Here is a 26,916-nt window from a genome sequence, read left to right as displayed (position 1 = left end):
AGCAAGATGAATGCAAATATTATTAATTGAAGTGCTAGTGGTTACTCCCTTCGAAGGACTTCCAATGATAAGATCCATAGGATGATCTTTGTGAAGCGTCCAATCCTTCGGAAGTGCTGTTTCCTCAACAGAAATATCTATATCATTTAAGCTTGAGGAGACCATCTCTTCTTCGAGTAATTCTACATCATCGTTAGTATTACGAGGAACTATAAAAATAGATTCATCAAATATTACATGCATTGATTCTTCAACAAGTAAAGTGCATTTATTAAATACTCTAAAATCCTTACTTGTAGTAGAATATCCAAGAAAAATACCTTTGTCGGATTTGGCATCAAATTTGCCAAGGTTGTCCTTACCGTTATTATGAATATAGCATTTGGAACCGAAAGCTCGAAAGTATGAAATGTTAGGCTTTCTCCCTCTCCATAATTCATATGGAGTTTTCTTGAGAATTGACCTTATTGATACACGATTGATAATGTAACAAGCAGTGTTCATTGCTTCAGCCCAAAAATATTTTGGTAGAGAATGCTCACATATCATGGTCCTTGCAATCTCCACAAGTGTCCTATTTTTCCTCTCAATGACCCCTTTTTGTTGAGAAGTCCTAGGACAAGAAAAATTATGACCGATGCCTTTCTCTTCACAAAATTTTGAAAAACTCTCATTTTGAAATTCAGTTCCATGGTCACTACGGATCTGTTTTATTGAAAGATTTTTCTCATTCTCAACTCGTTTTACAAAAGTTTTAAAATAATCAAAGACATCATTTTTGTGGGCTAAAAACAATGTCCACGTGTAACGTGAAAAATCATCCACAATGACAAATGCATAAAGCTTCCCTCCTAGGCTAGCGTTCCTCGAGGGACCACATAGATCTAGGTGAAGAAGTTCAAGGGGCATAGAAGTTGATACAAAATTTTTGCTTTTAAAAGATTCTCTTGTATGTTTGCCAAATTGACATGCATCACAAACAGAATCTAATTTTAAATTGAGTTTTGGCATACTAACAACTAAATCAAGTTTAAAAAGTTTTTCTATGGTACTAGGACCAACATGACCTAGTCGTCTATGCCAAAGAATGTTGTCATCAACATTCAAGGATACAAGGCTTTTAATATTTGATAAAGATAAATTATTTAAAGAAACCTTGTATACATTTTCACTTCTATATCCTTTGAAATTTATGGATTTTTCAGTCATGAGTGATATAGTGCAGTGTTGGGGAGTGAATTTGACTTCATAACCTCTATCGCACAATTGACTTATGCTTAGTAGATTATGTTTAAGCCCTTTCACTAGGAGTACATCATCAATCAAGCAGGATTTAGAAATACCTATTGAGCCGATTCCTTCGATAACTCCTTTGCTGTTGTCTCCAAAGGTGACAGATCCCTTCTCCTTTGGTTTGACCGATTGGAGTATCTCCTTGTTCTCGGTCATATGTCTAGAGCATCCACTGTCTAGATACCATATTCTAGGGAGAACAGTTTTCCTATTTCCCTGCAAGAATTGATTTTGGTACCCTTTAGTTCTTTTGGGTCCACAGTGTTAGAAAAGAGAAATACAAAATAGATTTCTAAGAGTTCAGTCTCTCATAGCGACATCATCGCCAATTTTCAAGAGTGCTCCCAGTAGTAGGTAGGGTTATGGCCTCATTAAAAACCTATTTCCTTGGACAGAGCAGCGTTCATCAGGAAGACCAGTCGCAAGTCAAGGCAGTTTAAACCGGTCTATGATGAACTCCCTTAGATCATGATCTCATAATGCCGACTGATGAGTTGTTAAGTACTCTTAGGCCTCCATTTCATATAGCTCTTTTGATCATATTGATATCTTAAAGATCTACATTTATATCTAACATGACCTATTTTACAAAAATAAGAGCATGTAGGGGGTAATCTCATTTTTGCCTTAGCAATTAGGCTAGTAAAGTCAATTGATTTCTTACCATACCCTATTCCACCCTTATCAAAACTGCATTTCTGCAAGCTAAATAAATTATTCAACTTGTTACTACTAACATTGAATTTATAAAATGATTTTTCTAAGGTAGCTATGTCATCCTTTAATCTTAGGTTTTCATGCTCCTTAGATTCTAATTCATTTTTGAGGTTTCTATTTTCTTTTCTAAGTGATTTAGCCATGTCAGACATAAGCTTATAAGCTTGTAGTAATTCATCGTAAGATGGTACCTCATCATCATCGTCGGAGGCGATGTCATCATCCTTGGCCATGAGACATATGTTGGCTTCCTCTTCATCGCTATCTTCATAGGCTTCCATCTCAAATGTCTCATGTTTGAGCTCTAGGAGGTCAATCTTTGTTTTCTTGACCTGGTTGGTTCCCTCGTGGCATATCTCCAATTTATCCCATATTTCTTTAGCGGAGGAGCACATTGATATTTGGTTGTACTCGTTCATATCTAAAGAACAATGCAAAATATTCATAGCTTTAGCATTTTGAGAAATTAATCGCATGTCCTCCTTGGTAAAGTCATCCATTCCCTTAGGAATTTTAATCCCTTCAACCTCTTTCATTGGTTTGTAGGGACCTTTTACCGTAACTTTCCAAAGATCATAATCTACGGATTGAATATATAGGGACATTCGATTTTTTCAATATCCGTAATTTATGCCGTTGAAAAGAGGAGGACGATTGATTGATTGCCCTTGAGCATAATCGCTCGCTAGATTTGCCATAGAGTCTTATTTGAAATATTTTTCAAAAGTGTTGCTCTGATACCATTTTTTAGAACCTAATGGGGGGGGGGGGATTTAGGTTCTATTGGCAACTTTAGCAATTTAAAGAGATTATGCTAGTACGCAAGCGGAAGACTTAAAGCAATTAATAATAAGTGCGGTAAATAAATGCTTAATGTAAATAAAAGGGATAAGAGATGTTTATGGAAGTTCGACTATAAATCGTCTACGTTTTTCCTTCTTGGTTAAGATCGATTAACCAAGGATCCAGTAGCACTTCAACGTCTTGGCCTTGATAGCTCCAAGGATAGCCGTACAACTCAACACGATCACCGCGCCGATACAACTCAAACTCTTGGCCTTAAGGGCTCCAAGGATAGCCTCAACACAACACACTTGGCTTCACACTCAAGTGCTTACAACGATAGCACAACACACTTGGCTTCACACTCAAGTGTTTACAACAATAGCACAACCAACTCACAAACTATTTTTACAAACACTCTCAAATACTTGAATATATCACACACAAACTTTGATAGTCAGAAATTGCTTGCAAAGGAAAGAAGAGATGAGTTGAGATGTCACCAAATGACCTTAGATGGCCTCTATTTATAGTTGGCAAAGATTTGAATCTGATTTGAGTGCATGAGGTGTGTGTTGAGAAGTCAAGGAGTGACAAAAAGTGTTCGGCGCCGCTGCCTACTTTTTCCCAGCACTGAGCGGATTTTGTGAAAAAATCATATCTCACAATCTAATCGTTGGATTGACCTGAAATTTAAAACAAAGCTTTAAAACATCTGGATCTTCATTTTGAATGGTGAAGATTTGATTTGAACAAATAAATCATGCCCAGTATTTTTCGGAAGTTGCTTCATCATGTTTTCGAACTTGTTCTGTGCAACAAATTTGAAAAAATCATATCTCCCAATCCATCCGTTGGATTGACCTGAAATTTGGACAGAAGCTTGATAACATCATAAGCTTGTATCTGATCGGTGGAGATTGAAAATCCAATAATCTTAAAGCCTTACTTGTAGTAGAATATCCAAGAAAAATACCTTTGTCGGATTTGGCATCAAATTTGCCAAGGTTGTCCTTACCGTTATTATGAATATAACATTTGGAACCGAAAGCTCGAAATTATGAAATGTTAGGCTTTCTCTCTCTCCATAATTCATATGGAGTTTTTTGAGAATTGGCCTTATTGATACATGATTGATAATGTAACAAACAGTGTTCATTGCTTCAGCCCAAAAATATTTTGGTAGAGAATGCTCATATATCATGGTCCTTGCAATCTCCACAAGTGTCCTATTTTTCCTGTCAACGACCCTGTTTTTTTGAGGAGTCCTAGGACAAAAAAAATTGTGACCGATGTCTTTCTCTTCACAAAATTTTGAAGAACTCTCATTTTGAAATTCAGTTCCGTGGTCACTACGGATCTGTTTTATAAAAAGATTTTTCTCATTCTTAACTCGTTTGAATAAAGTTTTAAAATAATCAAAGACATCATTTTTGTGGGCTAAAAACAATGTCCACGTGTAACGTGAAAAATCATCCACAATGACAAATGCATAAAGCTTCCCTCCTAGGCTAGCGTTCCTCGAGGGACCACATAGATATAGGTGGAGAAGTTCAAAGGGCATAGAAGATGATACAAAATTTTTGCTTTTAAAAGATTCTCTTGTATGTTTGCCAAATTGACATGCATCACAAACAGAATCTAATTTTAAATTGAGTTTTGGCATACCAACAACTAAATCAAGTTTAAAAAGTTTTTCTATGGTACTAGGACCAACATGACCTAGTCGTCTATGCCAAAGAATGTTGTCATCAACATTCAAGGATACAAGGCTTTTAATATTTGATAAAGATAAATTATTTAAAGAAACCTTGTATACATTTTCACTTCTATATCCTTTGAAATTTATGGATTTTTCAGTCATGAGTGATATAGTGCAGTGTTGGGGAGTGAATTTGACTTCATAACCTCTATCGCACAATTGACTTATGCTTAGTAGATTATGTTTAAGCCCTTTCACTAGGAGAACATCATCAATCAAGCAGGATTTAGAAATACCTATTGAGCCGATTCCTTCGATAACTCCTTTGTTGTTGTCTCCAAAGGTGACAGATCCCTTCTCCTTTGGTTTGACCGATTGGAGTAGCTCCTTGTTCCCGGTCATATGTCTAGAGCATCCACTGTCTAGATACCATATGCTAGGGAGAACAGTTTTCCTATTTCCCTGCAAGAATTGATTTTGGTACCCTTTAGTTCTTTTGGGTCCACAGTGTTAGAAAAGAGAAATACAAAATAGATTTCTAAGAGTTCAGTCTCTCATAGCGACATCATCGCCACTTTCCAAGAGTGCTTCCAGTAGTAGGTAGGGCTATGGCCTCTTTAAAAACCTATTTCCTTGGACAGAGCAGCGTTCATCAGGAAGACCAGTCGCAAGTCAAGGCAGTTTAAACCGGTCTATGATGAACTCCCTTAGATCATGATCTCATAATGCCGACTGATGAGTTGTTAAGTACTCTTAGGCCTCCATTTCATATAGCTCTTTTGATCATATTGATATCTTAAAGATCTACATTTATATCTAACATGACCTATTTTACAACAATAAGAGCATGTAGGGGGTAATCTCATTTTTGCCTTAGCAATTAGGCTAGTAAAGTCAATTGATTTCTTACCATACCCTATTCCACCCTTATCAAAACTGCATTTCTGCATGCTAAGTAAATTATTCAACTTGTTACTACTAACACTGAATTTATAAAATGATTTTTCTAAGGTAGCTATGTCATCCTTTAATCTTAGGTTTTCATGCTCCTTAGATTCTAATTCATTTTTGAGATTTCTATTTTCTTTTCTAAGTGATTTAGCCATGTCAAACATAAGTTTATAAGCTTGTAGTAATTCATCGTAAGATGGTACCTCATCATCATCGTCGGAGGAGATGTCATCATCCTTGGCCATGAGACATATGTTGGCTTCCTCTTCATCGCAATCTTCATAGGTTTCCATCTCAAATGTCTCATGTTTGAGCTCTAGTAGGTCAATCTTTGTTTTCTTGACCTGGTTGGTTCCCTCGTGACATATCTCCAATTTATCCCATATTTCTTTAACGGAGGAAGACATTGATATTTGGTTGTACTCGTTCATATCTAAAGAACAATGCAAAATATTCATAGCTTTAGCATTTTGAGAAATTAATCGCATGTCCTCCTTGGTAAAGTCATCCATTCTCTTAGGAATTTTAATCCCTTCAACCTCTTTCATTGGTTTGTAGGGACCTTTTACCGTAACTTTCCAAAGATCATAATCTACGGATTGAATATATAGGGACATTCGATTTTTTCAATATCCGTAGTTTATGCCGTTGAAAAGAGGAGGATGATTGATTGATTGCCCTTGAGCATAATCACTCGCTAGATTTGCCATAGAGTCTTTTTTGAAATATTTTTCAAAAGTGTGGCTCTGATACCACTTGTTAGAAGCTAATGGGGCGGGGGATTTAGGTTCTATTGACAACTTTAGCAATTTAAAGCGATTATTCTAGTATGCAAGCGGAAGACTTAAAGCAATTAATAATAAGTGCGGTAAATAAATGCGTAATGTAAATAAAAGGGATAAGAGATGTTTATGGAAGTTCGACGATAAATCGTCTACGTCTCCCCTTCTTGGTTAAGATCGATTAACCAAGGATCCACTAGCACTTCACGTCTTGACCTTGATGGCTCCAAGGATAGCCGTACAACTCAACACGATCACCGCGCCGATACAACTCAAACTCTTGGCCTTAAGGGCTCCAAGGATAGCCTCAACACAACACACTTGGCTTCATACTCAAGTGCTTACAACGATAACACAACACACTTGGCTTCACACTCAAGTGTTTACAACAATAGCACAACCAACTCACAAACTATTTTTACAAACACTCTCAAATACTTGAATATATCACACACACACTTTGATAGTCGGAAATTGCTTGCAAAGGAGAGAAGAGATGAGTTGGGATGTCTCCAAATGACCTTGGATGGCCTCTATTTATAGTTGGCAAAGATTTTAATCTGATTTGAGTGCATGAGGCGTGTGTTGAGAAGTCAAGGAGTGACAAAAAGTGTTCGGCGCCGCTGCCTACTTTTTCCCAGCACTGAGCGGATTTTGTGGAAAAATCATATCTGACAATCTAACCGTTGGATTGATCTGAAATTTAAACGAAAGCTTTAAAACATCTGGATCTTCATTCTGAACGGTGAAGATTTGATTTGAACGAAAAAATCATGCCTAGTATTTTTCGGAAGTCACTTCATCATGTTTTCGAACTTGTTCTGTGCAACAAATTTTAAAAAATCATATCTTCCAATCCATCCGTTGGATTGACCTGAAATTTGGACAGAAGGTTTTTAACATCATAATCTTGTATCTGATGGGTGGAGATTGAAAATCCAATAATCTTAAAGCCTTACTTGTAGTATAATATCCAAGAAAAATACATTTGTCGGATTTGGCATCAAATTTGCCAAGGTTGTCCATACCGTTATTATGAATATAGCATTTGGAACCGAAAGCTCGAAAGTATGAAATTTTAGGCTTTCTCCCTCTCCATAATTCATATGGAGTTTTCTTGAGAATTGGCCTTATTGATACACGATTGATATTGTAACAAGCAGTGTTCATTGTTTCAGCCCAAAAATATTTTGGTAGAGAATGCTCACATATCATGGTCCTTGCAATCTCCACAAGTGTCCTATTTTTCCTCTCAAAGACCCCGTTTTGTTGAGGAGTCCTAGGACAAGAAAAATTGTGACCGATGCCTTTCTCTTCACAAAAGTTTGAAAAACTCTCATTTTGAAATTCAGTTCCGTGGTCACTACGGATCTGTTTTATAGAAAGATTTTTCTCATTCTCAACTCGTTTGACAAAAGTTTTAAAATAATCAAAGGCATCATTTTTGTGGGCTAAAAATAATGTCCACGTGTAACGTGAAAAATCATCCACAATGACAAATGCATAAAGCTTCCCTCCTAGGCTAGCGTTCCTCGAGGGACCACATAGATCTAGGTGGAGAAGTTCAAGGGGCATAGAAGTTGATACAAAATTTTTACTTTTAAAAGATTCTCTTGTATTTTTGCCAAGTTGACAGGCATCACAAATAGAATCTAATTTTAAATTGAGTTTTGGCATACCAACAACTAAATCAAGTTTAAAAAGTTTTTCTATGGTACTAGGACCAACATGACCTAGTCGTCTATGCCAAAGAATGTTGTCATCAACATTCAAGGATACAAGGCTTTTAATATTTGATAAAGATAAATTATTTAAAGAAACCTTGTATACATTTTCACTTCTATATCCTTTGAAATTTATGGATTTGTCAGTCATGAGTGATATAGTGCAGTGTTGGGGAGTGAATTTGACTTCATAACCTCTATCGCACAATTGACTTATGCTTAGTAGATTATGTTTAAGCCCTTTCACTAGGAGAATATCATCAATCAAGCAGGATTTAGAAATACGTATTGAGCGGATTCCTTCGATAACTCCTTTGCTGTTGTCTCCAAAGGTGACAGATCCCTTCTCCTTTGGTTTGACCGATTGGAGTAGCTCCTTGTTCCCGGTCATATGTCTAGAGCATCCACTGTCTAGATACCATATGTTAGGGAGAACAGTTTTCCTATTTCCCTGCAAGAATTGATTTTGGTACCCTTTAGTTCTTTTGGGTCCATAGTGTTAGAAAAGAGAAATACAAAATAGATTTCTAAGAGTTCAGTCTCTCATAGCGACATCATCGCCACTTTCCAAGAGTGCTCCCAGTAGTAGGTAGGGCTATGGCCTCTTTAAAAACCTATTTCCTTGGACAGAGCAGCGTTCATCAGGAAGACCAGTCGCAAGTCAAGGCAGTTTAAACCAGTCTATGATGAACTCCCTTAGATCATGATCTCATAATGCCGACTGATGAGTTGTTAAGTACTATTAGGCCTCCATTTCATATAGCTCTTTTGATCATATTGATATCTTAAAGATCTACATTTATATCTAACATGACCTATTTTACAACAATAAGAGCATGTAAGGGGTAATCTCATTTTTGCCTTAGCAATTAGGCTAGTAAAGTCAATTGATTTATTACCATACCCTATTCCACCCTTATCAAAACTGCATTTCTGCATGCTAAGTAAATTATTCAACTTGTTACTGCTAACATTGAATTTATAAAATGATTTTTCTAAGGTAGCTATGTCATCCTTTAATCTTAGGTTTTCATGCTCCTTAGATTCTAATTCATTTTTTAAGTTTTTATTTTCTTTTCTAAGTGATTTAGCCATGTCAAACATAAGCTTATAAGCTTGTAGTAATTCATCGTAAGATGGTACCTCATCATCATCGTCTGAGGCAATGTCATCATCCTTGGCCATGAGACATATGTTGGCTTCCTCTTCATCGCTATCTTCATAGGCTTCCATCTCAAATGTCTCATGTTTGAGCTCTAGGAGGTCAATCTTTGTTTTCTTGACCTGGTTGGTTCCCTCGTGGCATATCTCCAATTTATCTCATATTTCTTTAGCGAAGGTGCACATTGATATTTGGTTGTACTCGTTCATATCTAAAGAACAATGCAAAATATTCATAGCTTTAGCATTTTGAGAAATTAATCGCATGTCCTCCTTGGTAAAGTCATCCATTCTCTTAGGAATTTTAATCCCTTCAACCTCTTTCATTGGTTTGTAGGGACCTTTTACCGTAACTTTCCAAAGATCATAATCTACGGATTGAATATATAAGGACATTCGATTTTTTCAATATCCGTAGTTTATGTCGTTGAAAAGAGAAGGACGATTGATTGATTGCCCTTGAGCATAATCGCTCGCTAGATTTGCCATAGAGTCTTTTTTTAAATATTTTTCAAAAATGTGGCTCTGATACCACTTGTTAGAACCTAATGCGGGGGGGGGGGGGGGGGGGGGGGGGGGGGAATTTAGGTTCTATTGGCAACTTTAGCAATTTAAAGCGATTATGCTAGTACGCAAGCGGAAGACTTAAAGCAATTAATAATAAGTGCGGTAAATAAATTCGTAATGTAAATAAAAGGGATAAGAGATGTTTATGGAAGTTCGACGATAAATCGTCTACGTCTCCCCTTTTTGGTTAAAATCGATTAACCAATGATCCACTAGCACTTCAATGTCTTGGCCTTGATGGCTCCAAGGATAGCCGTACAACTCAACACGATCACCGCGCCGATACAACTCAAACTCTTGGCCTTAAGGGCTCCAAGGATAGCCTCAACACAACACACTTGGCTTCACACTCAAGTGCTTACAACGATAGCACAACACACTTGGCTTCACACTCAAGTGTTTACAACAATAACACAACCAACTCACAAACTAGTTTTATAAACACTCTCAAATACTTGAATATATCACACACACACTTTGATAGTGAGAAATTGTTTGCAAAGGAGGGAAGATATGAGTTGAGATATCTCCAAATGACCTTGGATGGCCTCTATTTATAGTTGGCAAAGATTTGAATCTGATTTGAGTGCATGAGGCGTGTGTTGAGAAGTCAAGGAGTGACAAAAAGTGTTCGGCGCCGCTGCCTACTTTTTCCCAGCACTGAGCGGATTTTGTGGAAAAATCATATCTCACAATCTAACCGTTGGATTGATCTGAAATTTAAATGAAAGCTTTAAAACATCTGGATCTTCATGCGGAACGGTGAAGATTTGATTTGAACGAAAAAATCATGCCCAGTATTTTTCGAAAGTCACTTCATCATGTTTTCGAACTTGTTCTGTGCAACAAATTTGAAAAAATCATATCTTCCAATCCATCCGTTGGATTGACTTGAAATTTGGACAGAAGGTTTTTAAAATCATAATCTTGTATCTGATCGGTGGAGATTGAAAATCCAATAATCTTAAAGCCTTACTTGTAGTAGAATATCCAAGAAAAATACATTTGTCGGATTTGGCATCAAATTTGCCAAGGTTGTCCATACCATTATTATGAATATAGTATTTGGAACCGAAAGCTCGAAAGTATGAAATGTTAGGCTTTCTCCCTCTCCATAATTCATATGGAGTTTTCTTGAGAATTGGCCTTATTGATACACGATTGATAATGTAACAAGCAGTGTTCATTGCTTCAGCCCAAAAATATTTTGGTAGAGAATGCTCACATATCATGGTCCTTGCAATCTCCACAAGTGTCCTATTTTTCCTCTCAACGACCCCGTTTTGTTAAGGAGTCCTAGGATAAGAAAAATTGTGATCGATGCCTTTCTCTTCACAAAAGTTTGAAAAACTCTCATTTTGAAATTCAGTTCCGTGGTCACTACGGATCTGTTTTATAGAAAGATTTTTCTCATTCTCAACTCGTTTGACAAAAGTTTTAAATTAATCAAAGGCATCATTTTTGTGGGCTAAAAACAATGTCCACGTGTAACGTAAAAAATCATCCACAATGACAAATGCATAAAGCTTCCCTCCTAGGCTAGCTTTCCTCGAGGGACCACATAGATCTAGGTGGAGAAGTTCAAGGGGCATAAAAGTTGATACAAAATTTTTGCTTTTAAAAGATTCTCTTGTATGTTTGCCAAATTGACATGCATCACAAACAGAATCTAATTTTAAATTGAGTTTTGGCATACCAACAACTAAATCAAGTTTAAAAAGTTTTTCTATGGTATTAGGACCAACATGACCTAGTCGTCTATGCCAAAGAATGTTGTCATCAACATTCAAGGATACAAGGTTTTTAATATTTGATAAAGATAAATTATTTAAAGAAACCTTGTATACATTTTCACTTCTATATCCTTTGAAATTTATGGATTTGTCAGTCATGAGTGATATAGTGCAGTGTTGGGGAGTGAATTTGACTTCATAACCTCTATCGCACAATTGACTTATGCTTAGTAGATTATGTATAAGCCCTTTCACTAGGAGAACATCATCAATCAAGCAGGATTTAGAAATACCTATTGAGCTGATTCCTTCGATAACTCCTTTGCTGTTGTCTCCAAAGGTGACAGATCCCTTCTCCTTTGGTTTGACCGATTGGAGTAGCTCCTTGTTCCCGGTCATATGTCTAGAGCATCCACTGTCTAGATACCATATGCTAGGGAGAACAGTTTTCCTATTTCCCTGAAAGAATTGATTTTGGTACCCTTTAGTTCTTTTGGGTCCACAGTGTTAGAAAAGAGAAATACAAAATAGATTTCAAGAGTTCAATCTCTCATAGCGACATCATCGCCACTTTTCAAGAGTGCTCCCATTAGTAGGTAGAGCTATGGCCTCTTTAAAAACCTATTTCCTTGGACAGAGCAGCGTTCATCAGGAAGACCAGTCGCAAGTCAAGGCAGTTTAAACCGGTCTATGATGAACTCCCTTAGATCATGATCTCATAATGCCGACTGATGAGTTGTTAAGTACTCTTAGGCCTCCATTTCATATAGCTCTTTTGATCATATTGATATCTTAAAGATCTACATTTATATCTAACATGACCTATTTTACAACAATAAGAGCATGTAGGGGGTAATCTCATTTTTGCCTTAGCAATTAGGCTAGTAAAGTCAATTGATTTATTACCATACTCTATTCTACCCTTATCAAAACTGCATTTCTGCATGCTAAGTAAATTATTCAACTTGTTACTACTAACATTGAATTTATAAAATGATTTTTCTAAGGTAGCTATGTCATCTTTTAATCTTAGGTTTTCATGCTCCTTAGATTCTAATTCATTTTTGAGATTTCTATTTTCTTTTCTAAGTGATTTAGCCATGTCAAACATAAGCTTATAAGCTTGTAGTAATTCATCGTAAGATGGTACCTCATCATCATCGTCGGAGGCGATGTCATCATCCTTGGCCATGAGACATATGTTGGCTTCCTCTTCATCGCTATCTTCATAGGCTTCCATCTTAAATGTCTCATGTTTGAGCTCTAGGAGGTCAATCTTTGTTTTTTTGACCTGGTTGGTTCCCTCGTGGCATATCTCCAATTTATCCCATATTTCTTTAGCGGAGGAGCACATTGATATTTGGTTGTAATCGTTCATATCTAAAGAACAATGCAAAATATTCATAGCTTTAGCATTTTGAGAAATTAATCGCATGTCCTCCTTGGTAAAGTCATCCATTCCCTTAGGAATTTTAATCCCTTCAACCTCTTTCATTGGTTTGTAGGGACCTTTTACCGTAACTTTCCAAAGATCATAATATACGGATTGAATATATAGGGACATTCGATTTTTTCAATATCCGTAGTTTATGCCGTTGAAAAGAGGAGGACGATTGATTGATTGCCCTTGAGCATAATCGCTCGCTAGATTTGCCATAGAGTCTTTTTTTAAATATTTTTCAAAAGTGTGGCTCTGATACCACTTGTTAGAACCTAATGGGGGGGGGGGGGATTTTGGTTCTATTGGCAACTTTAGCAATTTAAAGCGATTATGCTAGTACGCAAGCGGAAGACTTAAAGAAATTAATAATAAGTGCGGTAAATAAATGTGTAATGTAAATAAAAGGGATAAGAGATGTTTATGAAAGTTCGACGATAAATCGTCTACGTCTCCCCTTCTTGGTTAAGATCGATTAACCAAGGATCCACTAGCACTTCAACGTCTTGGCCTTGATGGCTCCAAGGATAGCCGTACAACTCAACACGATCACCGCGCCGATACAACTCAAACTCTTGGCCTTAAGGGCTCCAAGGATAGCTTCAACACAACACACTTGGCTTCACACTCAAGTGCTTACAATGATAGCACAACACACTTGGCTTCACACTCAAGTGTTTACAACAATAGCACAACCAACTCACAAACTATTTTTACAAACACTCTCAAATACTTGAATATATCACACACACACTTTGATAGTGAGAAATTGCTAGCAAAGGAGAGAAGAGATGAGTTGGGATGTCTCCAAATGACCTTGGATGGCCTCTATTTATAGTTGGCAAAGATTTTAATCTGATTTGAGTGCATGAGACGTGTGTTGAGAAGTCAAGGAGTGACAAAAAATGTTCGGCGCCGCTGCCTACTTTTTCCCAGCACTGAGCGGATTTTGTGGAAAAATCATATCTCACAATCTAACCGTTGGATTGATCTAAAATTTAAACGAAAGCTTTAAAACATCTGGATCTTCATGCGGAACAGTGAAGATTTGATTTGATCGAAAAAATCATGCCCAATATTTTTCGGAAGTCGCTTCATCATGTTTTCGAACTTGTTCTGTGCAACAAATTTGACAAAATCATATCTCCCAATCCATTCGTTGGATTGACCTTAAATTTGGACAGAAGCTTTATAACATCATAAGCTTGTATCTGATCGGTGAAGATTGGATTTATATTTCTTAAACATTCCCAGTTATTTTTTGAAGTCGAATCTTCATGGTTTCGTTCCTTGCAGAAGTGGGTACTGTGCAACATATATGAAAAAATTCATATCGCTCATTCTAGCCGTTGGATTGCTCTCAAATTTGGACAGTACATGTAACACGTTTTTATAGATTATGAACGGTGGAGATCCGATTTGGAGTCATAGAAAATTTCCAGTAATTTTCGGAAGTTGCTGCTCCATACTTTGGCTTCTTCTTGTCTTTTTCTAAATATCTCTTAACAATGTTCCATGACATCCACATAACATTGTGTCCATTATATGAGCAAATTGAGACTTCATAAATTCATTGATAGCTTCAAAATAACTTCCAATAATTTATTTGTTAATAAATCTAATCTGCAAAATCTCACTTTAAATGGTTAGTAACAATTAACCGAGTTTTGTAATCATCAAAACATAATATTATGAGACTTGTTAATGCATTAAAAACATTAATCTCATCACACGAGATTTGTATGCGTTTAAGGCATAACATGAACCACGCGGATTTGATGGCCATAGCAACAATAGTGGCAACAACGCTCCAAGGAATGGAGATGAATCAACCGCCGCTGCCGCCACCACATGTACAACATGGGACGAAGTATTACTATGAGTCCCTTAGAAAGAATCGAGTGCCAATCTTTGATGGAAACCCTGACCTAGAAGTTGGTCAGAATTGGCTTAAGAACATTGAGACTCAACTCCGACTACTTAAGATTCGAGAAGAACATAAGGTGGATGTCGTCACGCCATTCTTAGAGGATAAAGCAAGAAAATGGTGTATAAGTTCCATTCATTAGGAACGTACTCTCCTACCATCATGGCAGACGAAGCCTTGAAGATGCACCGTTTCAAGAATGGATTAAACAGCCGAATTCAATCTGCTCTTGCCGTTATTGAACCTAACCACCTTGATAAGATGATGGGAGCTGCTATCAGGGCTGAGAATGACATGAAAAGGCGCGAGGATGGGAACAAACGACCTCAGCCTAATCAGTATCAACAAGGTCAATCAATAAAAAGGGTCAAGTATTCGGGAAACTTAGCCCCTAGCAGCCAAACCCAAGGAACAAATTCCTTTCAGATAAGCAATGATGGAACCAAGTGCAAAACTTGTGGGTTCATTCACACTCGAGAATGTCGTAGAAACACTGGAGCCTGCTTCCGTGGTGGAAAGACGGACCACCGCATTGCTCAATGCCCTTTTCCTGAGATGAAGAATGGTCCAGTAGCAGCCACAACTTTGAACAACGCAGAGGAAAACAAGCCTAATGCTCGAGTTTATGCTCTAACTCAAATGGATCCTGACAAGTCCAATGAAGTTGTAGCAGGTACCATTCTAATCATACACGATGCACAATTGTGTGTTAAATTGATTTTGGTGCTACGCATTCAATTGTGTCCAAGGGATTGGTAAAGAATCTATGAACTAATCTATATCTTAAAAGAATCATAAAGAGTAGCAACCCCTACATAGTTAACTTTAGAAAATCATATAGACTTCAAAACAGATCTGATTTAGCAAAGCATGGAGGAATTCTTGAAATACATTAGTTAGAGATCACGATTTAAGTTTCGAGGACGAAACTTCAAATAAGGAGGGTGGAATGTAAAGATCAAGAAATTTACATGCATGCAATTTCAAAAGCAATTACACCAAGAGTTATGTAAGATTAATTATCTCAATTAATGTTGGCATTAACTCAAGAAGTTGGAAAACCAAAGGACAAACCATGAAACTCCCATCATCAATTATCATTATGGACATGATTAAGGACTTTTATGACCATTAAGAGTGTCCTTTCACCTTCTACTAAATCTCACCTATAAATAGAGCTCAAGGTTGAAGGAATTAGATACACCAAACCCAAGCTTTGCTCTCTCCATATCTCACAAAATTTAGTATCTATAGTGGTCGAGACTCTGCCTAATTTTCGAATCTGGAGTAGCTTGTGTTCAAAGCAAGTAGTCGAGCAAGAGTGCTGTTGAAAGTCCTGATCGAGGTGTCATCCAATTTCGAGTTAGAGTTCTGATCAAAGATCCAATATACTTCAATTTTTGTGGGAATCAGGTAAGTGGATTTTTGTTTCTTTAAGCCATCTTTGTTTCAATTCGATGGAAATCATTAAGTCTTGTTTCTATTGGACTCTTTTTGTTAATTTTGATTCTCTAAGCATTATTCTAAGAAACCATCGAAATTTTTGTTTGGGCTTATTGAAACGACCCTAATTCTATAATAAATAAATATGCGGAAATTTTTTTTTTTTTTACTACTAAATAAAATATGTACATATATGCCCATACATATACGCACAGAATAAAAATCTTAAAATAAATTCATGACTAAATAAATAAACACTCTAAATACTTAAATAAAATGCATTCTTTGAATTAAATAAATATCTGAGTCAACCCTATAATTTAAAAATATACTGCATAATTAAAATAAATAAAATGTGTGCATGCACTAAAAATATTTAATAAAATATTCCAATAAACCTCAACCACTAAAAATATTAAAATGTATCATGACAACATGCACGGTGACTCAGAAGCTGTCACGGTCACGGGGCTACTGCAGCGCTGCTCATACGTCCTCACCACCGGTAGGAGTAACCTGCTCCTCTACGTACTCACCTGCACCATATCAGTGTAGTGAGCCTAGAGGCCCAACATGCATACTAACAAGGGTTTAAAATAATTTAAATCAATTTAATACTAATACATACATATACATGAATGAGCATGCTTAAAATTTCATAACATAACTTACATAAATAACATAAATACATAACATACATAATATCATACATACTGAGTTATTGAGCACTTATTTTCTTAACATCGAATGGTCCTATCCGTAAGTGTGACCCATACTTATAGTGCGACTGATCAGTCTAAGAAACCATCGTACGAGGCTGGTGGCGAACCACCCATACATAAATGGCAGAAAACTGCCCATACATAAATGGCAGAAAACTGCCCATAAATGGCCACACTACTTCAATTTCCACCTAAAATATTTTATTTGCTCAACCATAGAAATTAAATCATAGCATAAAAATTGATTTCATGAATGCATGTACTTAAATAAATTGTGTGTCCTTCATATATATTTAATTTAATTTTCTTACTAACATATAAATATTAAAATAACTTAAATGCATAAAAATAATTAAATATATAATCAGGACACATGCAATTTTCTCATGGATGGTTCTGGACTGCTGGCCTTACACTCAAGCCCATTAACTTAAATCTGGCCCATTAACATACTTAAGCCCAATATCTTAACTTTAAGCCCAATTAATTAATCTAAGCCCAATTACATTAATTAAGCCCATTAAAATTACACTAAGCCCAATAACACTTAAACTGGCCCATTGGGCCCAAAAACCCAAAGATTGGCCCATTAACTTTTATGGGCCCAACAGCCCATAAAATTAATGGACTAACTTAATTAAAATTTTAAAAGTCCAAATAAAATTATTTGGGAGTCCAAATAATTTTATTTCAATTAAATTCACTCAAAAACCCATTAATTCATTAAATATTTTAAAAATAAAAAGACTCGAGCCCGGCCCACCAAACCCGGACCCGGACTCACTTAACCCGACCCACTAACCTACTGACCCGACCCGGACCCCTCAGACCCGACCCGGACCACCCCTAACCCTAAACCCGAAACCCCTCCCCTTACCTCTCTTCTCGGCCGCCGCGTGCAGCAGTCCTTTAGGGACTGCTGCCGCCTCGCTCCGGCCGCCCCTGGCCGGAGCGCCGCCGCCCGGACGTAGCCCACGTTCGGGCGGACCTAACCTAGCCCAGCCCCGGTCCCCATGCACCCTAGCCAAGGAACCCGAAGCCTCTTCAACCGAAACCCTAACCTGCGTCTACCTTGGAGCCGAACTGATGTAGCTCGGTCCTAGCCTCATTCCAGCCCGTAGCCCAGCCATGGCTCAAGCCTTAGACACCCTAGGACCTTGCCTGACCGAACCCTCAGCCCCGAACCAAGCATGGAGAGGAAAAATCGTGAGCATACATATGAAACTCGAAGAACATGCACCAAAACCAACCTTCAATCGAATTTTCTGAAAAATATTTAAAAGAATTTCGATACCTACCATAATCCACATAATATATACTGATATTGTACGAAAATAGGAAAGAATTCATGCCTTTCACCGTAGAAATCGATTTAGCACGCACGTAGGACGTTTCCGGGACGACGGGCGAACACACCTTCGAAGCTTTTAAAAAATTTGAGCTATGGAACCTCCTAGGCTTGAGGAAGACGATGAAGATGGAGAATGGAGGGGAGGGAGTGGCGGCTAGGTTGAGTGATCGGTTTGGTGAGGGATGGGTTTGGGTAGATTAGGTTTTGTTTTAATTAAAATAGGTTTTAGGATAATTAAAAGGTTTAAATAAAAATATAAATTTTAAAACTCTAACTTTAAAGTTAAAATCTGATAATTAAAATTAAACATATGAAAATCCCGAAATTATAAATTAAGGGAATTTTAAAAATACTAAAAAGTCAATATTTTGGCTAATTTTGGATAAAAATGACCCCTAAAATTAAATAAAATTAAATACTTAAAATTTTGAGATAATAAAACTCAAAATAATATTTTAAGGCTCCAAAAAGGCTCATAAAATAATTTGGGTGGAAAGTTGTCATCTCGTCCGTCCACGGTCCCGTCTACGCGATTAAATAATAAAAATACTAAAAATCATAAAAATCACTAATTATGGGTTAAATGCTTAGAAATAAATTAAATCATGCATAAATAATTCACATAATTATTTAACCCATAAATCATAAATTTAAATAATTAAATATCCTACTTATGCAGGCGGATTTATGTAATTAAAAATATCGGATGTTACAATTCTCCCCCCCTTAAATTGAATTTCGTCCTCGAAATTAAAGTACTTACCCGAACAACTCCGGGTAGCGAATCCTCATATCCTCCTCGGTCTCCCAAGTAGCTTCCTCCTCCGAGTGATTCAGCCACTGGACTCTGACCATCGGTATGACCCGCGTCCTAAGCCTCCGCTCCTCTCTAGCCAAGATCCGCACTGGTCTCTCCTCGTAAACAAGATCTGGTGGCAACTGTAAGGGCTCGAAATCCAACACATGCGACGGGTTGGAGACATATCTCCGAAGCATGGATACATGGAAAACATTGTGCACTGCCGCTAGCCCTGGAGGTAGAGCTAAACGATAGGCCAACGTGCCAACTCGCTCCAAGATCTCGAATGGCCCTATATATCTCGGATTAAGCTTGCCTCTCCGTCCAAAACGCGCTACTCCCTTCATAGGTGACACCTTCAAGAATACGTGATCACCTACTGCGAACTCCAAATCGCGTCGTCTGGCATCTGCATAACTCTTCTGCCGACTCTGCGCATTCCTCATCCTATCTCGAATCTGCGTCACGATGTCAGCTGTCTGCTGCACAATCTCTGGACCCAACAAAATCCTCTCACCAACCTCATCCCAATGCACCGGAGATCTGCATCTTCTCCCATAAAGTGCTGCATATGGAGCCATACCTATAGACGACTGAAAACTGTTGTTATAGGTAAACTCCACTAATGGCAGTCTAGTCTCCCAAGAGCCCCGAAAATCAATGACACAAGCTCTCAGAAGATCCTCGAGAACCTGGATCACTCTCTCAGACTGACCATCTGTCTGGGGATGAAATGCTGTACTGAACAGAAGCCTAGTCCCCATAGCCGTGTGCAGACTCTTCCAAAACGCAGATGTGAATCTCGGATCTCTGTCTGACACAATAGACACTGGTATGCCATGCAGTCTAACAATCTCTCTAATGTAAAGCTCTGCATACTGTGTCAAAGTATAGTTAGTCCTCACCGGCAAGAAATGAGCTGACTTGGTGAGTCTATCCACAATCACCCAAATCGCTGTGCAACCTCTGGCGCTCCTCGGCAAGCCAACCACAAAGTCCATCGTAATATTCTCCCACTTCCATTCCGGAATAGGAAGAGGTCTAAGAAGTCCTGCTGGACGCTGATGCTCTGCTTTGACTTGCTGACAAGTCAAGCACTCTGACACCACTCTCCCGATGTCACTCTTCATCCCAGGCCACCAATACAATAACTGCAAATCTCGGTACATCTTCGTACTTCCGGGGTGAATGGAGTACGGAGATGCATGAGCCTCTGCTAGAATCTCGGCTCTCAACTGATCAACGTTCGGTACCCACATCCTCCCACGGTACTGAACGATGCCATCCTCCACTATATACAAGAGATTACCTCTAGCCTCATCTCTCTGTCTCCATCGCTGTAACTCCTCATCAGTAGACTGTCCCTCTCTAATCCGATCTCGCAGAACTGGCTGCACCGTCAACACTGACAAGCTCGGTGCATGGCCACTCGGATAGCACTCCAAACCAAATCTCTGAATCTCGGTCTGTAGTGGTAACTGTACGGTCAAACATGATATCACTGACGACTTCCGACTCAAAGCATCTGCCACTACATTAGCCTTACCCGGATGGTAGCTAATGTCACAGTCATAGTCCTTAACAAGCTCAAGCCATATGCGCTGCCTCATGTTCAACTCCTTCTGGGTGAAGAAGTACTTGAGGCTCTTGTGGTCGGTGAAAATCTTGCACTTCTCGCCGTAAAGATAGTGCCTCCAGATTTTCAACGCAAATACCACTGCTGCAAGCTCCAAATCATGCGTCGGATAGTTCTGCTCATGAATCTTCAACTGTCGCGACGCATATGCGATAACTCTGCCACTCTGCATAAGTACTGCGCCCAAACCAAGTTTGGACGCGTCGGTGTACACCACTAACTCCTCATGTGGCACTGTCATAGCTAACACCGGTGCTGAAGTAAGTGCATCCTTCAGCTGATCAAAACTCCTCTGACAATCTGGACTCCAACTATACTTCGCGTTCTTCTTGGTCAAGGAAGTCAAGGGTACTGCAATAGAGGAAAAACCCTTGATGAACTTCCTATAGTATCCTGCTAAACCCAAGAAGCTACGAATCTCCGAAGCATTCTTTGGAATCCCCCAATCCCTCACTGCCTGCACCTTGGACTGATCCACTGCGATCCCGTCCCTAGAAATAATGTGGCCTAGAAACGCCACCTGCTCCAACCAAAACTCACACTTACTGAACTTTGCAAACAGTCGATGCTCCCTCAAAGTCTGCAAGGCTGTATGCAAATGCTGTGTATGCTCCTCAATGCTCCTCGAGTAGATCAATATGTCATCAATGAATACAATGACAAACTGATCTAGATACGGCTGGAAAACACGATGCATGAGATCCATAAAAACTGCTGGAGCATTGGTCAACCCAAAGGGCATCACCAAGAACTCATAGTGCCCATATCGTGTCCTAAAGGCAGTCTTAGACACGTCTGAATCTCTGACTCTCAACTGATGGTAACCAGATCGCAAATCGATCTTGGAGAATACCGAAGCTCCCTGCAACTGATCGAATAAATCCTCTATCCTCGGTAGCGGATACTTATTCTTCACTGTGACTCTGTTGAGCTCCCGGTAGTCAATGCACAATCTCATGCTGCCTTCCTTCTTCTTCACAAACAACACTGGAGCTCCCCATGGAGAAAAGCTAGGACGAACAAAGCCCTTCTCCAACAGCTCCTGAATCTGCTCCTTCAACTCTCTCATCTCTGTAGGAGCAAGTCGATACGGTGCCTTAGAGATAGGCACAGTATCCGGCAACAACTCAATACTGAACTCCACCTCTCTCACTGGTGGAACTCCTGCAACATCGTCAGGAAAAACATCTGGGTAGTCACGTACCACCTCTATGTCTGATAAAGATCTGCTAGAAACATCTGAGGTAGTGACCACACTAGCAAGAAAACCCTGACATCCATTGCGCAACAGTTTCCTCGCACGAACAAGTGATATCATCTGAGGAATACTGCTAGACTGAGATGCAAAGAAAGTAAACATCTCTCCTCCTGCTGGCTTCACTGACACTGTCCTACGTCGGAAATCAATCGAAGCTCCATTAACTGATAGCCAGTCCATACCCAAAATCAAGTCAAACCCAGTCAATGGAAGAACCACTAGATCTGCTCGAATGGAGTGTCCCTGCAACTCCAATGCCAGATCCCTGATGACACTAGTGGTAGTGATAATCTGTCCGGATGGCATGGTAACATCGTAACCACTGTCTACAACCTCTGGTGAAATGCCTATCCGTCTGATAAAATCTCGGGAGATAAACGAATGCGTGGCTCCTGAATCTAGCAACGCAAACGTGGAGTTGCCTCCAACTAGAATTCTCCCTGCACGCAGAAGATTCCCAACAATTCACACCACTATGCCCCCAAGGTTAAAACACTAAAATCCTTAATTCTAATCACAAAGAAACAAAATTCTTATTCTAGCATGCTGATAATTAAACTCATGTAACAGGCATTCAGATATAATTGCAATTAAACAAAAACAAAGAATTGAAAAAGTTCTAGGGGTTAGGTATACCGGTGATCAAGGAGGTATCTGGGTCTGCCTCCTCAGCCTGCATCACATAAACTCGCCCACTGACATTCTGCCTCTTCGGGCAGTTGGCAATCTGATGCCCTGGCTCCTTGCAACGATAGCAGACTCCTGCTCCCATAAGACACTGCCCGGAATGCATCTTCTGGCACTTCGGACACTGGATATCTCCCTGGAGTAGAGGCCCCGCCCCTAGTCTGCTGCTGTGGCTTCCCCTGAGGCCTCTGCTGATTCGGGCCCTTATATGGCCCTGTAGACTGTTTCTTCGCAGGTGGCTGCGAAGATGGTCGCTGATACCCTGTCTGCACAAACTGCCTCTTACCCTGCTGCTCTCTCTGTATCTCTCTCCGTCCCTCCTCGGAACGCAAGGCCCTGCTGACTGCAGACTCATATGTAAAGACGTCTGCCATCCGCACATCATGCCTGATCTCAGCCTTCAGGCCCTCCACAAACTGTCGCAGCTTCTCCTGCGGACTATCAGCAATCATGGGCACAAAATGACAGCCCCTCTCAAACTGGCTCACATACTCTACAACCGACCTGTCCCCCTGACGGAGACTCATGAACTCACGGATCATGCGACTGCGCACATCCTCGGTGAAGTACTTGGCGTAGAAGATACGCCTGAACTCAGCCCACGTCAGTGTAGGTAGATGGACTCCTCTGACTGCACCCTCCCACCAAAGGGCTGCATCGCCTCGCATCATGTACGTCGCACAGCTCACCCTGTCGGTGTCTGTGATCCCCATATAATCGAAGATGGACTCAAGAGAGCGAATCCATCCCTCAGCCACCAACGGATCGGTGGTCCCCACAAACTCCTTAGGCCCTTTCTTCTGGAACCTCTCTGCGACGTCCTCCTCGTGGGACAGTCTGGGACGGGCAGCCTGCTGCTCCAGCAAGGCAGTAATACCCGCCATCATCGTGGCACTGGCCTGCTCCAGTGCTGTCATGGGGTGCTGCTGAGGTGGCGGTGGAGGTGGAGGTGGAGGTCCCCCACGTCGGTTCACTGGTCTGGGAGGCATTCTGCACCACCACATATTTATTTACATAAATCGCCTTGCATAACTAAGTGTTTAAAATTAAGGCTAACTTTAAATTCTAGAAATTAAATCATACTATAAACATTAAAACTTACAGACCGGTAGCGTGGATTTCTGAGCTCGCAAAGCAGTAGTGACCTCTCCAAGGACCGTGCTTTGATACCAACTGAAACGACCCTAATTCTATAATAAATAAATATGCGGAAATTTTTTTTTTTTTTACTACTAAATAAAATATGTACATATATGCCCATACATATACGCACAGAATAAAAATCTTAAAATAAATTCATGACTAAATAAATAAACACTCTAAATACTTAAATAAAATGCATTCTTTGAATTAAATAAATATCTGAGTCAACCCTATAATTTAAAAATATACTGCATAATTAAAATAAATAAAATGTGTGCATGCACTAAAAATATTTAATAAAATATTCCAATAAACCTCAACCACTAAAAATATTAAAATGTATCATGACAACATGCACGGTGACTCAGAAGCTGTCACGGTCACGGGGCTACTGCAGCGCTGCTCATACGTCCTCACCACCGGTAGGAGTAACCTGCTCCTCTACGTACTCACCTGCACCATATCAGTGTAGTGAGCCTAGAGGCCCAACATGCATACTAACAAGGGTTTAAAATAATTTAAATCAATTTAATACTAATACATACATATACATGAATGAGCATGCTTAAAATTTCATAACATAACTTACATAAATAACATAAATACATAACATACATAATATCATACATACTGAGTTGTTGAGCACTTATTTTCTTAATATCGAATGGTCCTATCCGTAAGTGTGACCCATACTTATAGTGCGACTGATCAGTCTAAGAAACCATCGTACGAGGCTGGTGGCGAACCACCCATACATAAATGGCAGAAAACTGCCCATACATAAATGGCAGAAAACTGCCCATAAATGGCCACACTACTTCAATTTCCACCTAAAATATTTTATTTGCTCAACCATAGAAATTAAATCATAGCATAAAAATTGATTTCATGAATGCATGTACTTAAATAAATTGTGTGTCCTTCATATATATTTAATTTAATTTTCTTACTAACATATAAATATTAAAATAACTTAAATGCATAAAAATAATTAAATATATAATCAGGACACATGCAATTTTCTCATGGATGGTTCTGGACTGCTGGCCTTACACTCAAGCCCATTAACTTAAATCTGGCACATTAACATACTTAAGCCCAATATCTTAACTTTAAGCCCAATTAATTAATCTAAGCCCAATTACATTAATTAAGCCCATTAAAATTACACTAAGCCCAATAACACTTAAACTGGCCCATTGGACCCAAAAACCCAAAGATTGGCCCATTAACTTTTATGGGCCCAACAGCCCATAAAATTAATGGACTAACTTAATTAAAATTTTAAAAGTCCAAATAAAATTATTTGGGAGTCCAAATAATTTTATTTCAATTAAATTCACTCAAAAACCCATTAATTCATTAAATATTTTAAAAATAAAAAGACTCGAGCCCGGCCCACCAAACCCGGACCCGGACTCACTTAACCCGACCCACTAACCTACTGACCCGACCCGGACCCCTCAGACCCGACCCGGACCACCCCTAACCCTAAACCCGAAACCCCTCCCCTTACCTCTCTTCTCGGCCGCCGCGTGCAGCAGTCCTTTAGGGACTGCTGCCGCCTCGCTCCGGCCGCCCCTGGCCGGAGCGCCGCCGCCCGGACGTAGCCCACGTTCGGGCGGACCTAACCTAGCCCAGCCCGGTCCCCATGCACCCTAGCCAAGGAACCCGAAGCCTCTTCAACCGAAACCCTAACCTGCGTCTACCTTGGAGCCGAACTGATGTAGCTCGGTCCTAGCCTCATTCCAGCCCGTAGCCCAGCCATGGCTCAAGCCTTAGACACCCTAGGACCTTGCCTGACCGAACCCTCAGCCCGAACCAAGCATGGAGAGGAAAAATCGTGAGCATACATATGAAACTCGAAGAACATGCACCAAAACCAACCTTCAATCGAATTTTCTGAAAAATATTTAAAAGAATTTCGATACCTACCATAATCCACATAATATATACTGATATTGTACGAAAATAGGAAAGAATTCATGCCTTTCACCGTAGAAAATCGATTTAGCACGCACGTAGGACGTTTCCGGGACGACGGGCGAACACACCTTCGAAGCTTTTAAAAAATTTGAGCTATGGAACCTCCTAGGCTTGAGGAAGACGATGAAGATGGAGAATGGAGGGGAGGGAGTGGCGGCTAGGTTGAGTGATCGGTTTGGTGAGGGATGGGTTTGGGTAGATTAGGTTTTGTTTTAATTAAAATAGGTTTTAGGATAATTAAAAGGTTTAAATAAAAATATAAATTTTAAAACTCTAACTTTAAAGTTAAAATCTGATAATTAAAATTAAACATATGAAAATCCCGAAATTATAAATTAAGGGAATTTTAAAAATACTAAAAAGTCAATATTTTGGCTAATTTTGGATAAAAATGACCCCTAAAATTAAATAAAATTAAATACTTAAAATTTTGAGATAATAAAACTCAAAATAATATTTTAAGGCTCCAAAAAGGCTCATAAAATAATTTGGGTGGAAAGTTGTCATCTCGTCCGTCCACGGTCCCGTCTACGGGATTAAATAATAAAAATACTAAAAATCATAAAAATCACTAATTATGGGTTAAATGCTTAGAAATAAATTAAATCATGCATAAATAATTCACATAATTATTTAACCCATAAATCATAAATTTAAATAATTAAATATCCTACTTATGCAGGCGGATTTATGTAATTAAAAATATCGGATGTTACACTTATTCTTGTTTGAAATCACCAAGTATCCGTTTCAAGTCTTGATCGTACACTGTTTTTTTTATGTCCTTTGATTTCGTATATGTTTCGTTCCACATGAATCCTTTGTTATGCTTCATTTTGAAGTACCTTATGATTCGTTATGCATTCCTTTGCTAAGCCTTTGTTCAGATCCATTCTGTTCTTTTCGATCCAATTGATACACATGTGATATGTTTGTTTGTGATGATTCTGATTTGAATAATGGCGCATTGGGAAAAGTCTGTGAGGGAAAAGGCCCCAGAGGGAGCCCATGCGTGGGAAAAGGCCCCAGATGGAGCCCAAAACCAGTAAAAGCCCATGGTCATTATGATAAGATATGAATAAATATATTTTTAAAAGAATGATGTTCCTGTTT

The sequence above is a fragment of the Henckelia pumila genome, chromosome 4 (genome assembly GCF_033568475.1).
Source record: "Henckelia pumila isolate YLH828 chromosome 4, ASM3356847v2, whole genome shotgun sequence".
In the NCBI taxonomy this organism is placed as follows: Eukaryota; Viridiplantae; Streptophyta; class Magnoliopsida; order Lamiales; family Gesneriaceae; genus Henckelia; species Henckelia pumila.
Note: the sequence above shows the minus strand (reverse complement) of the source record.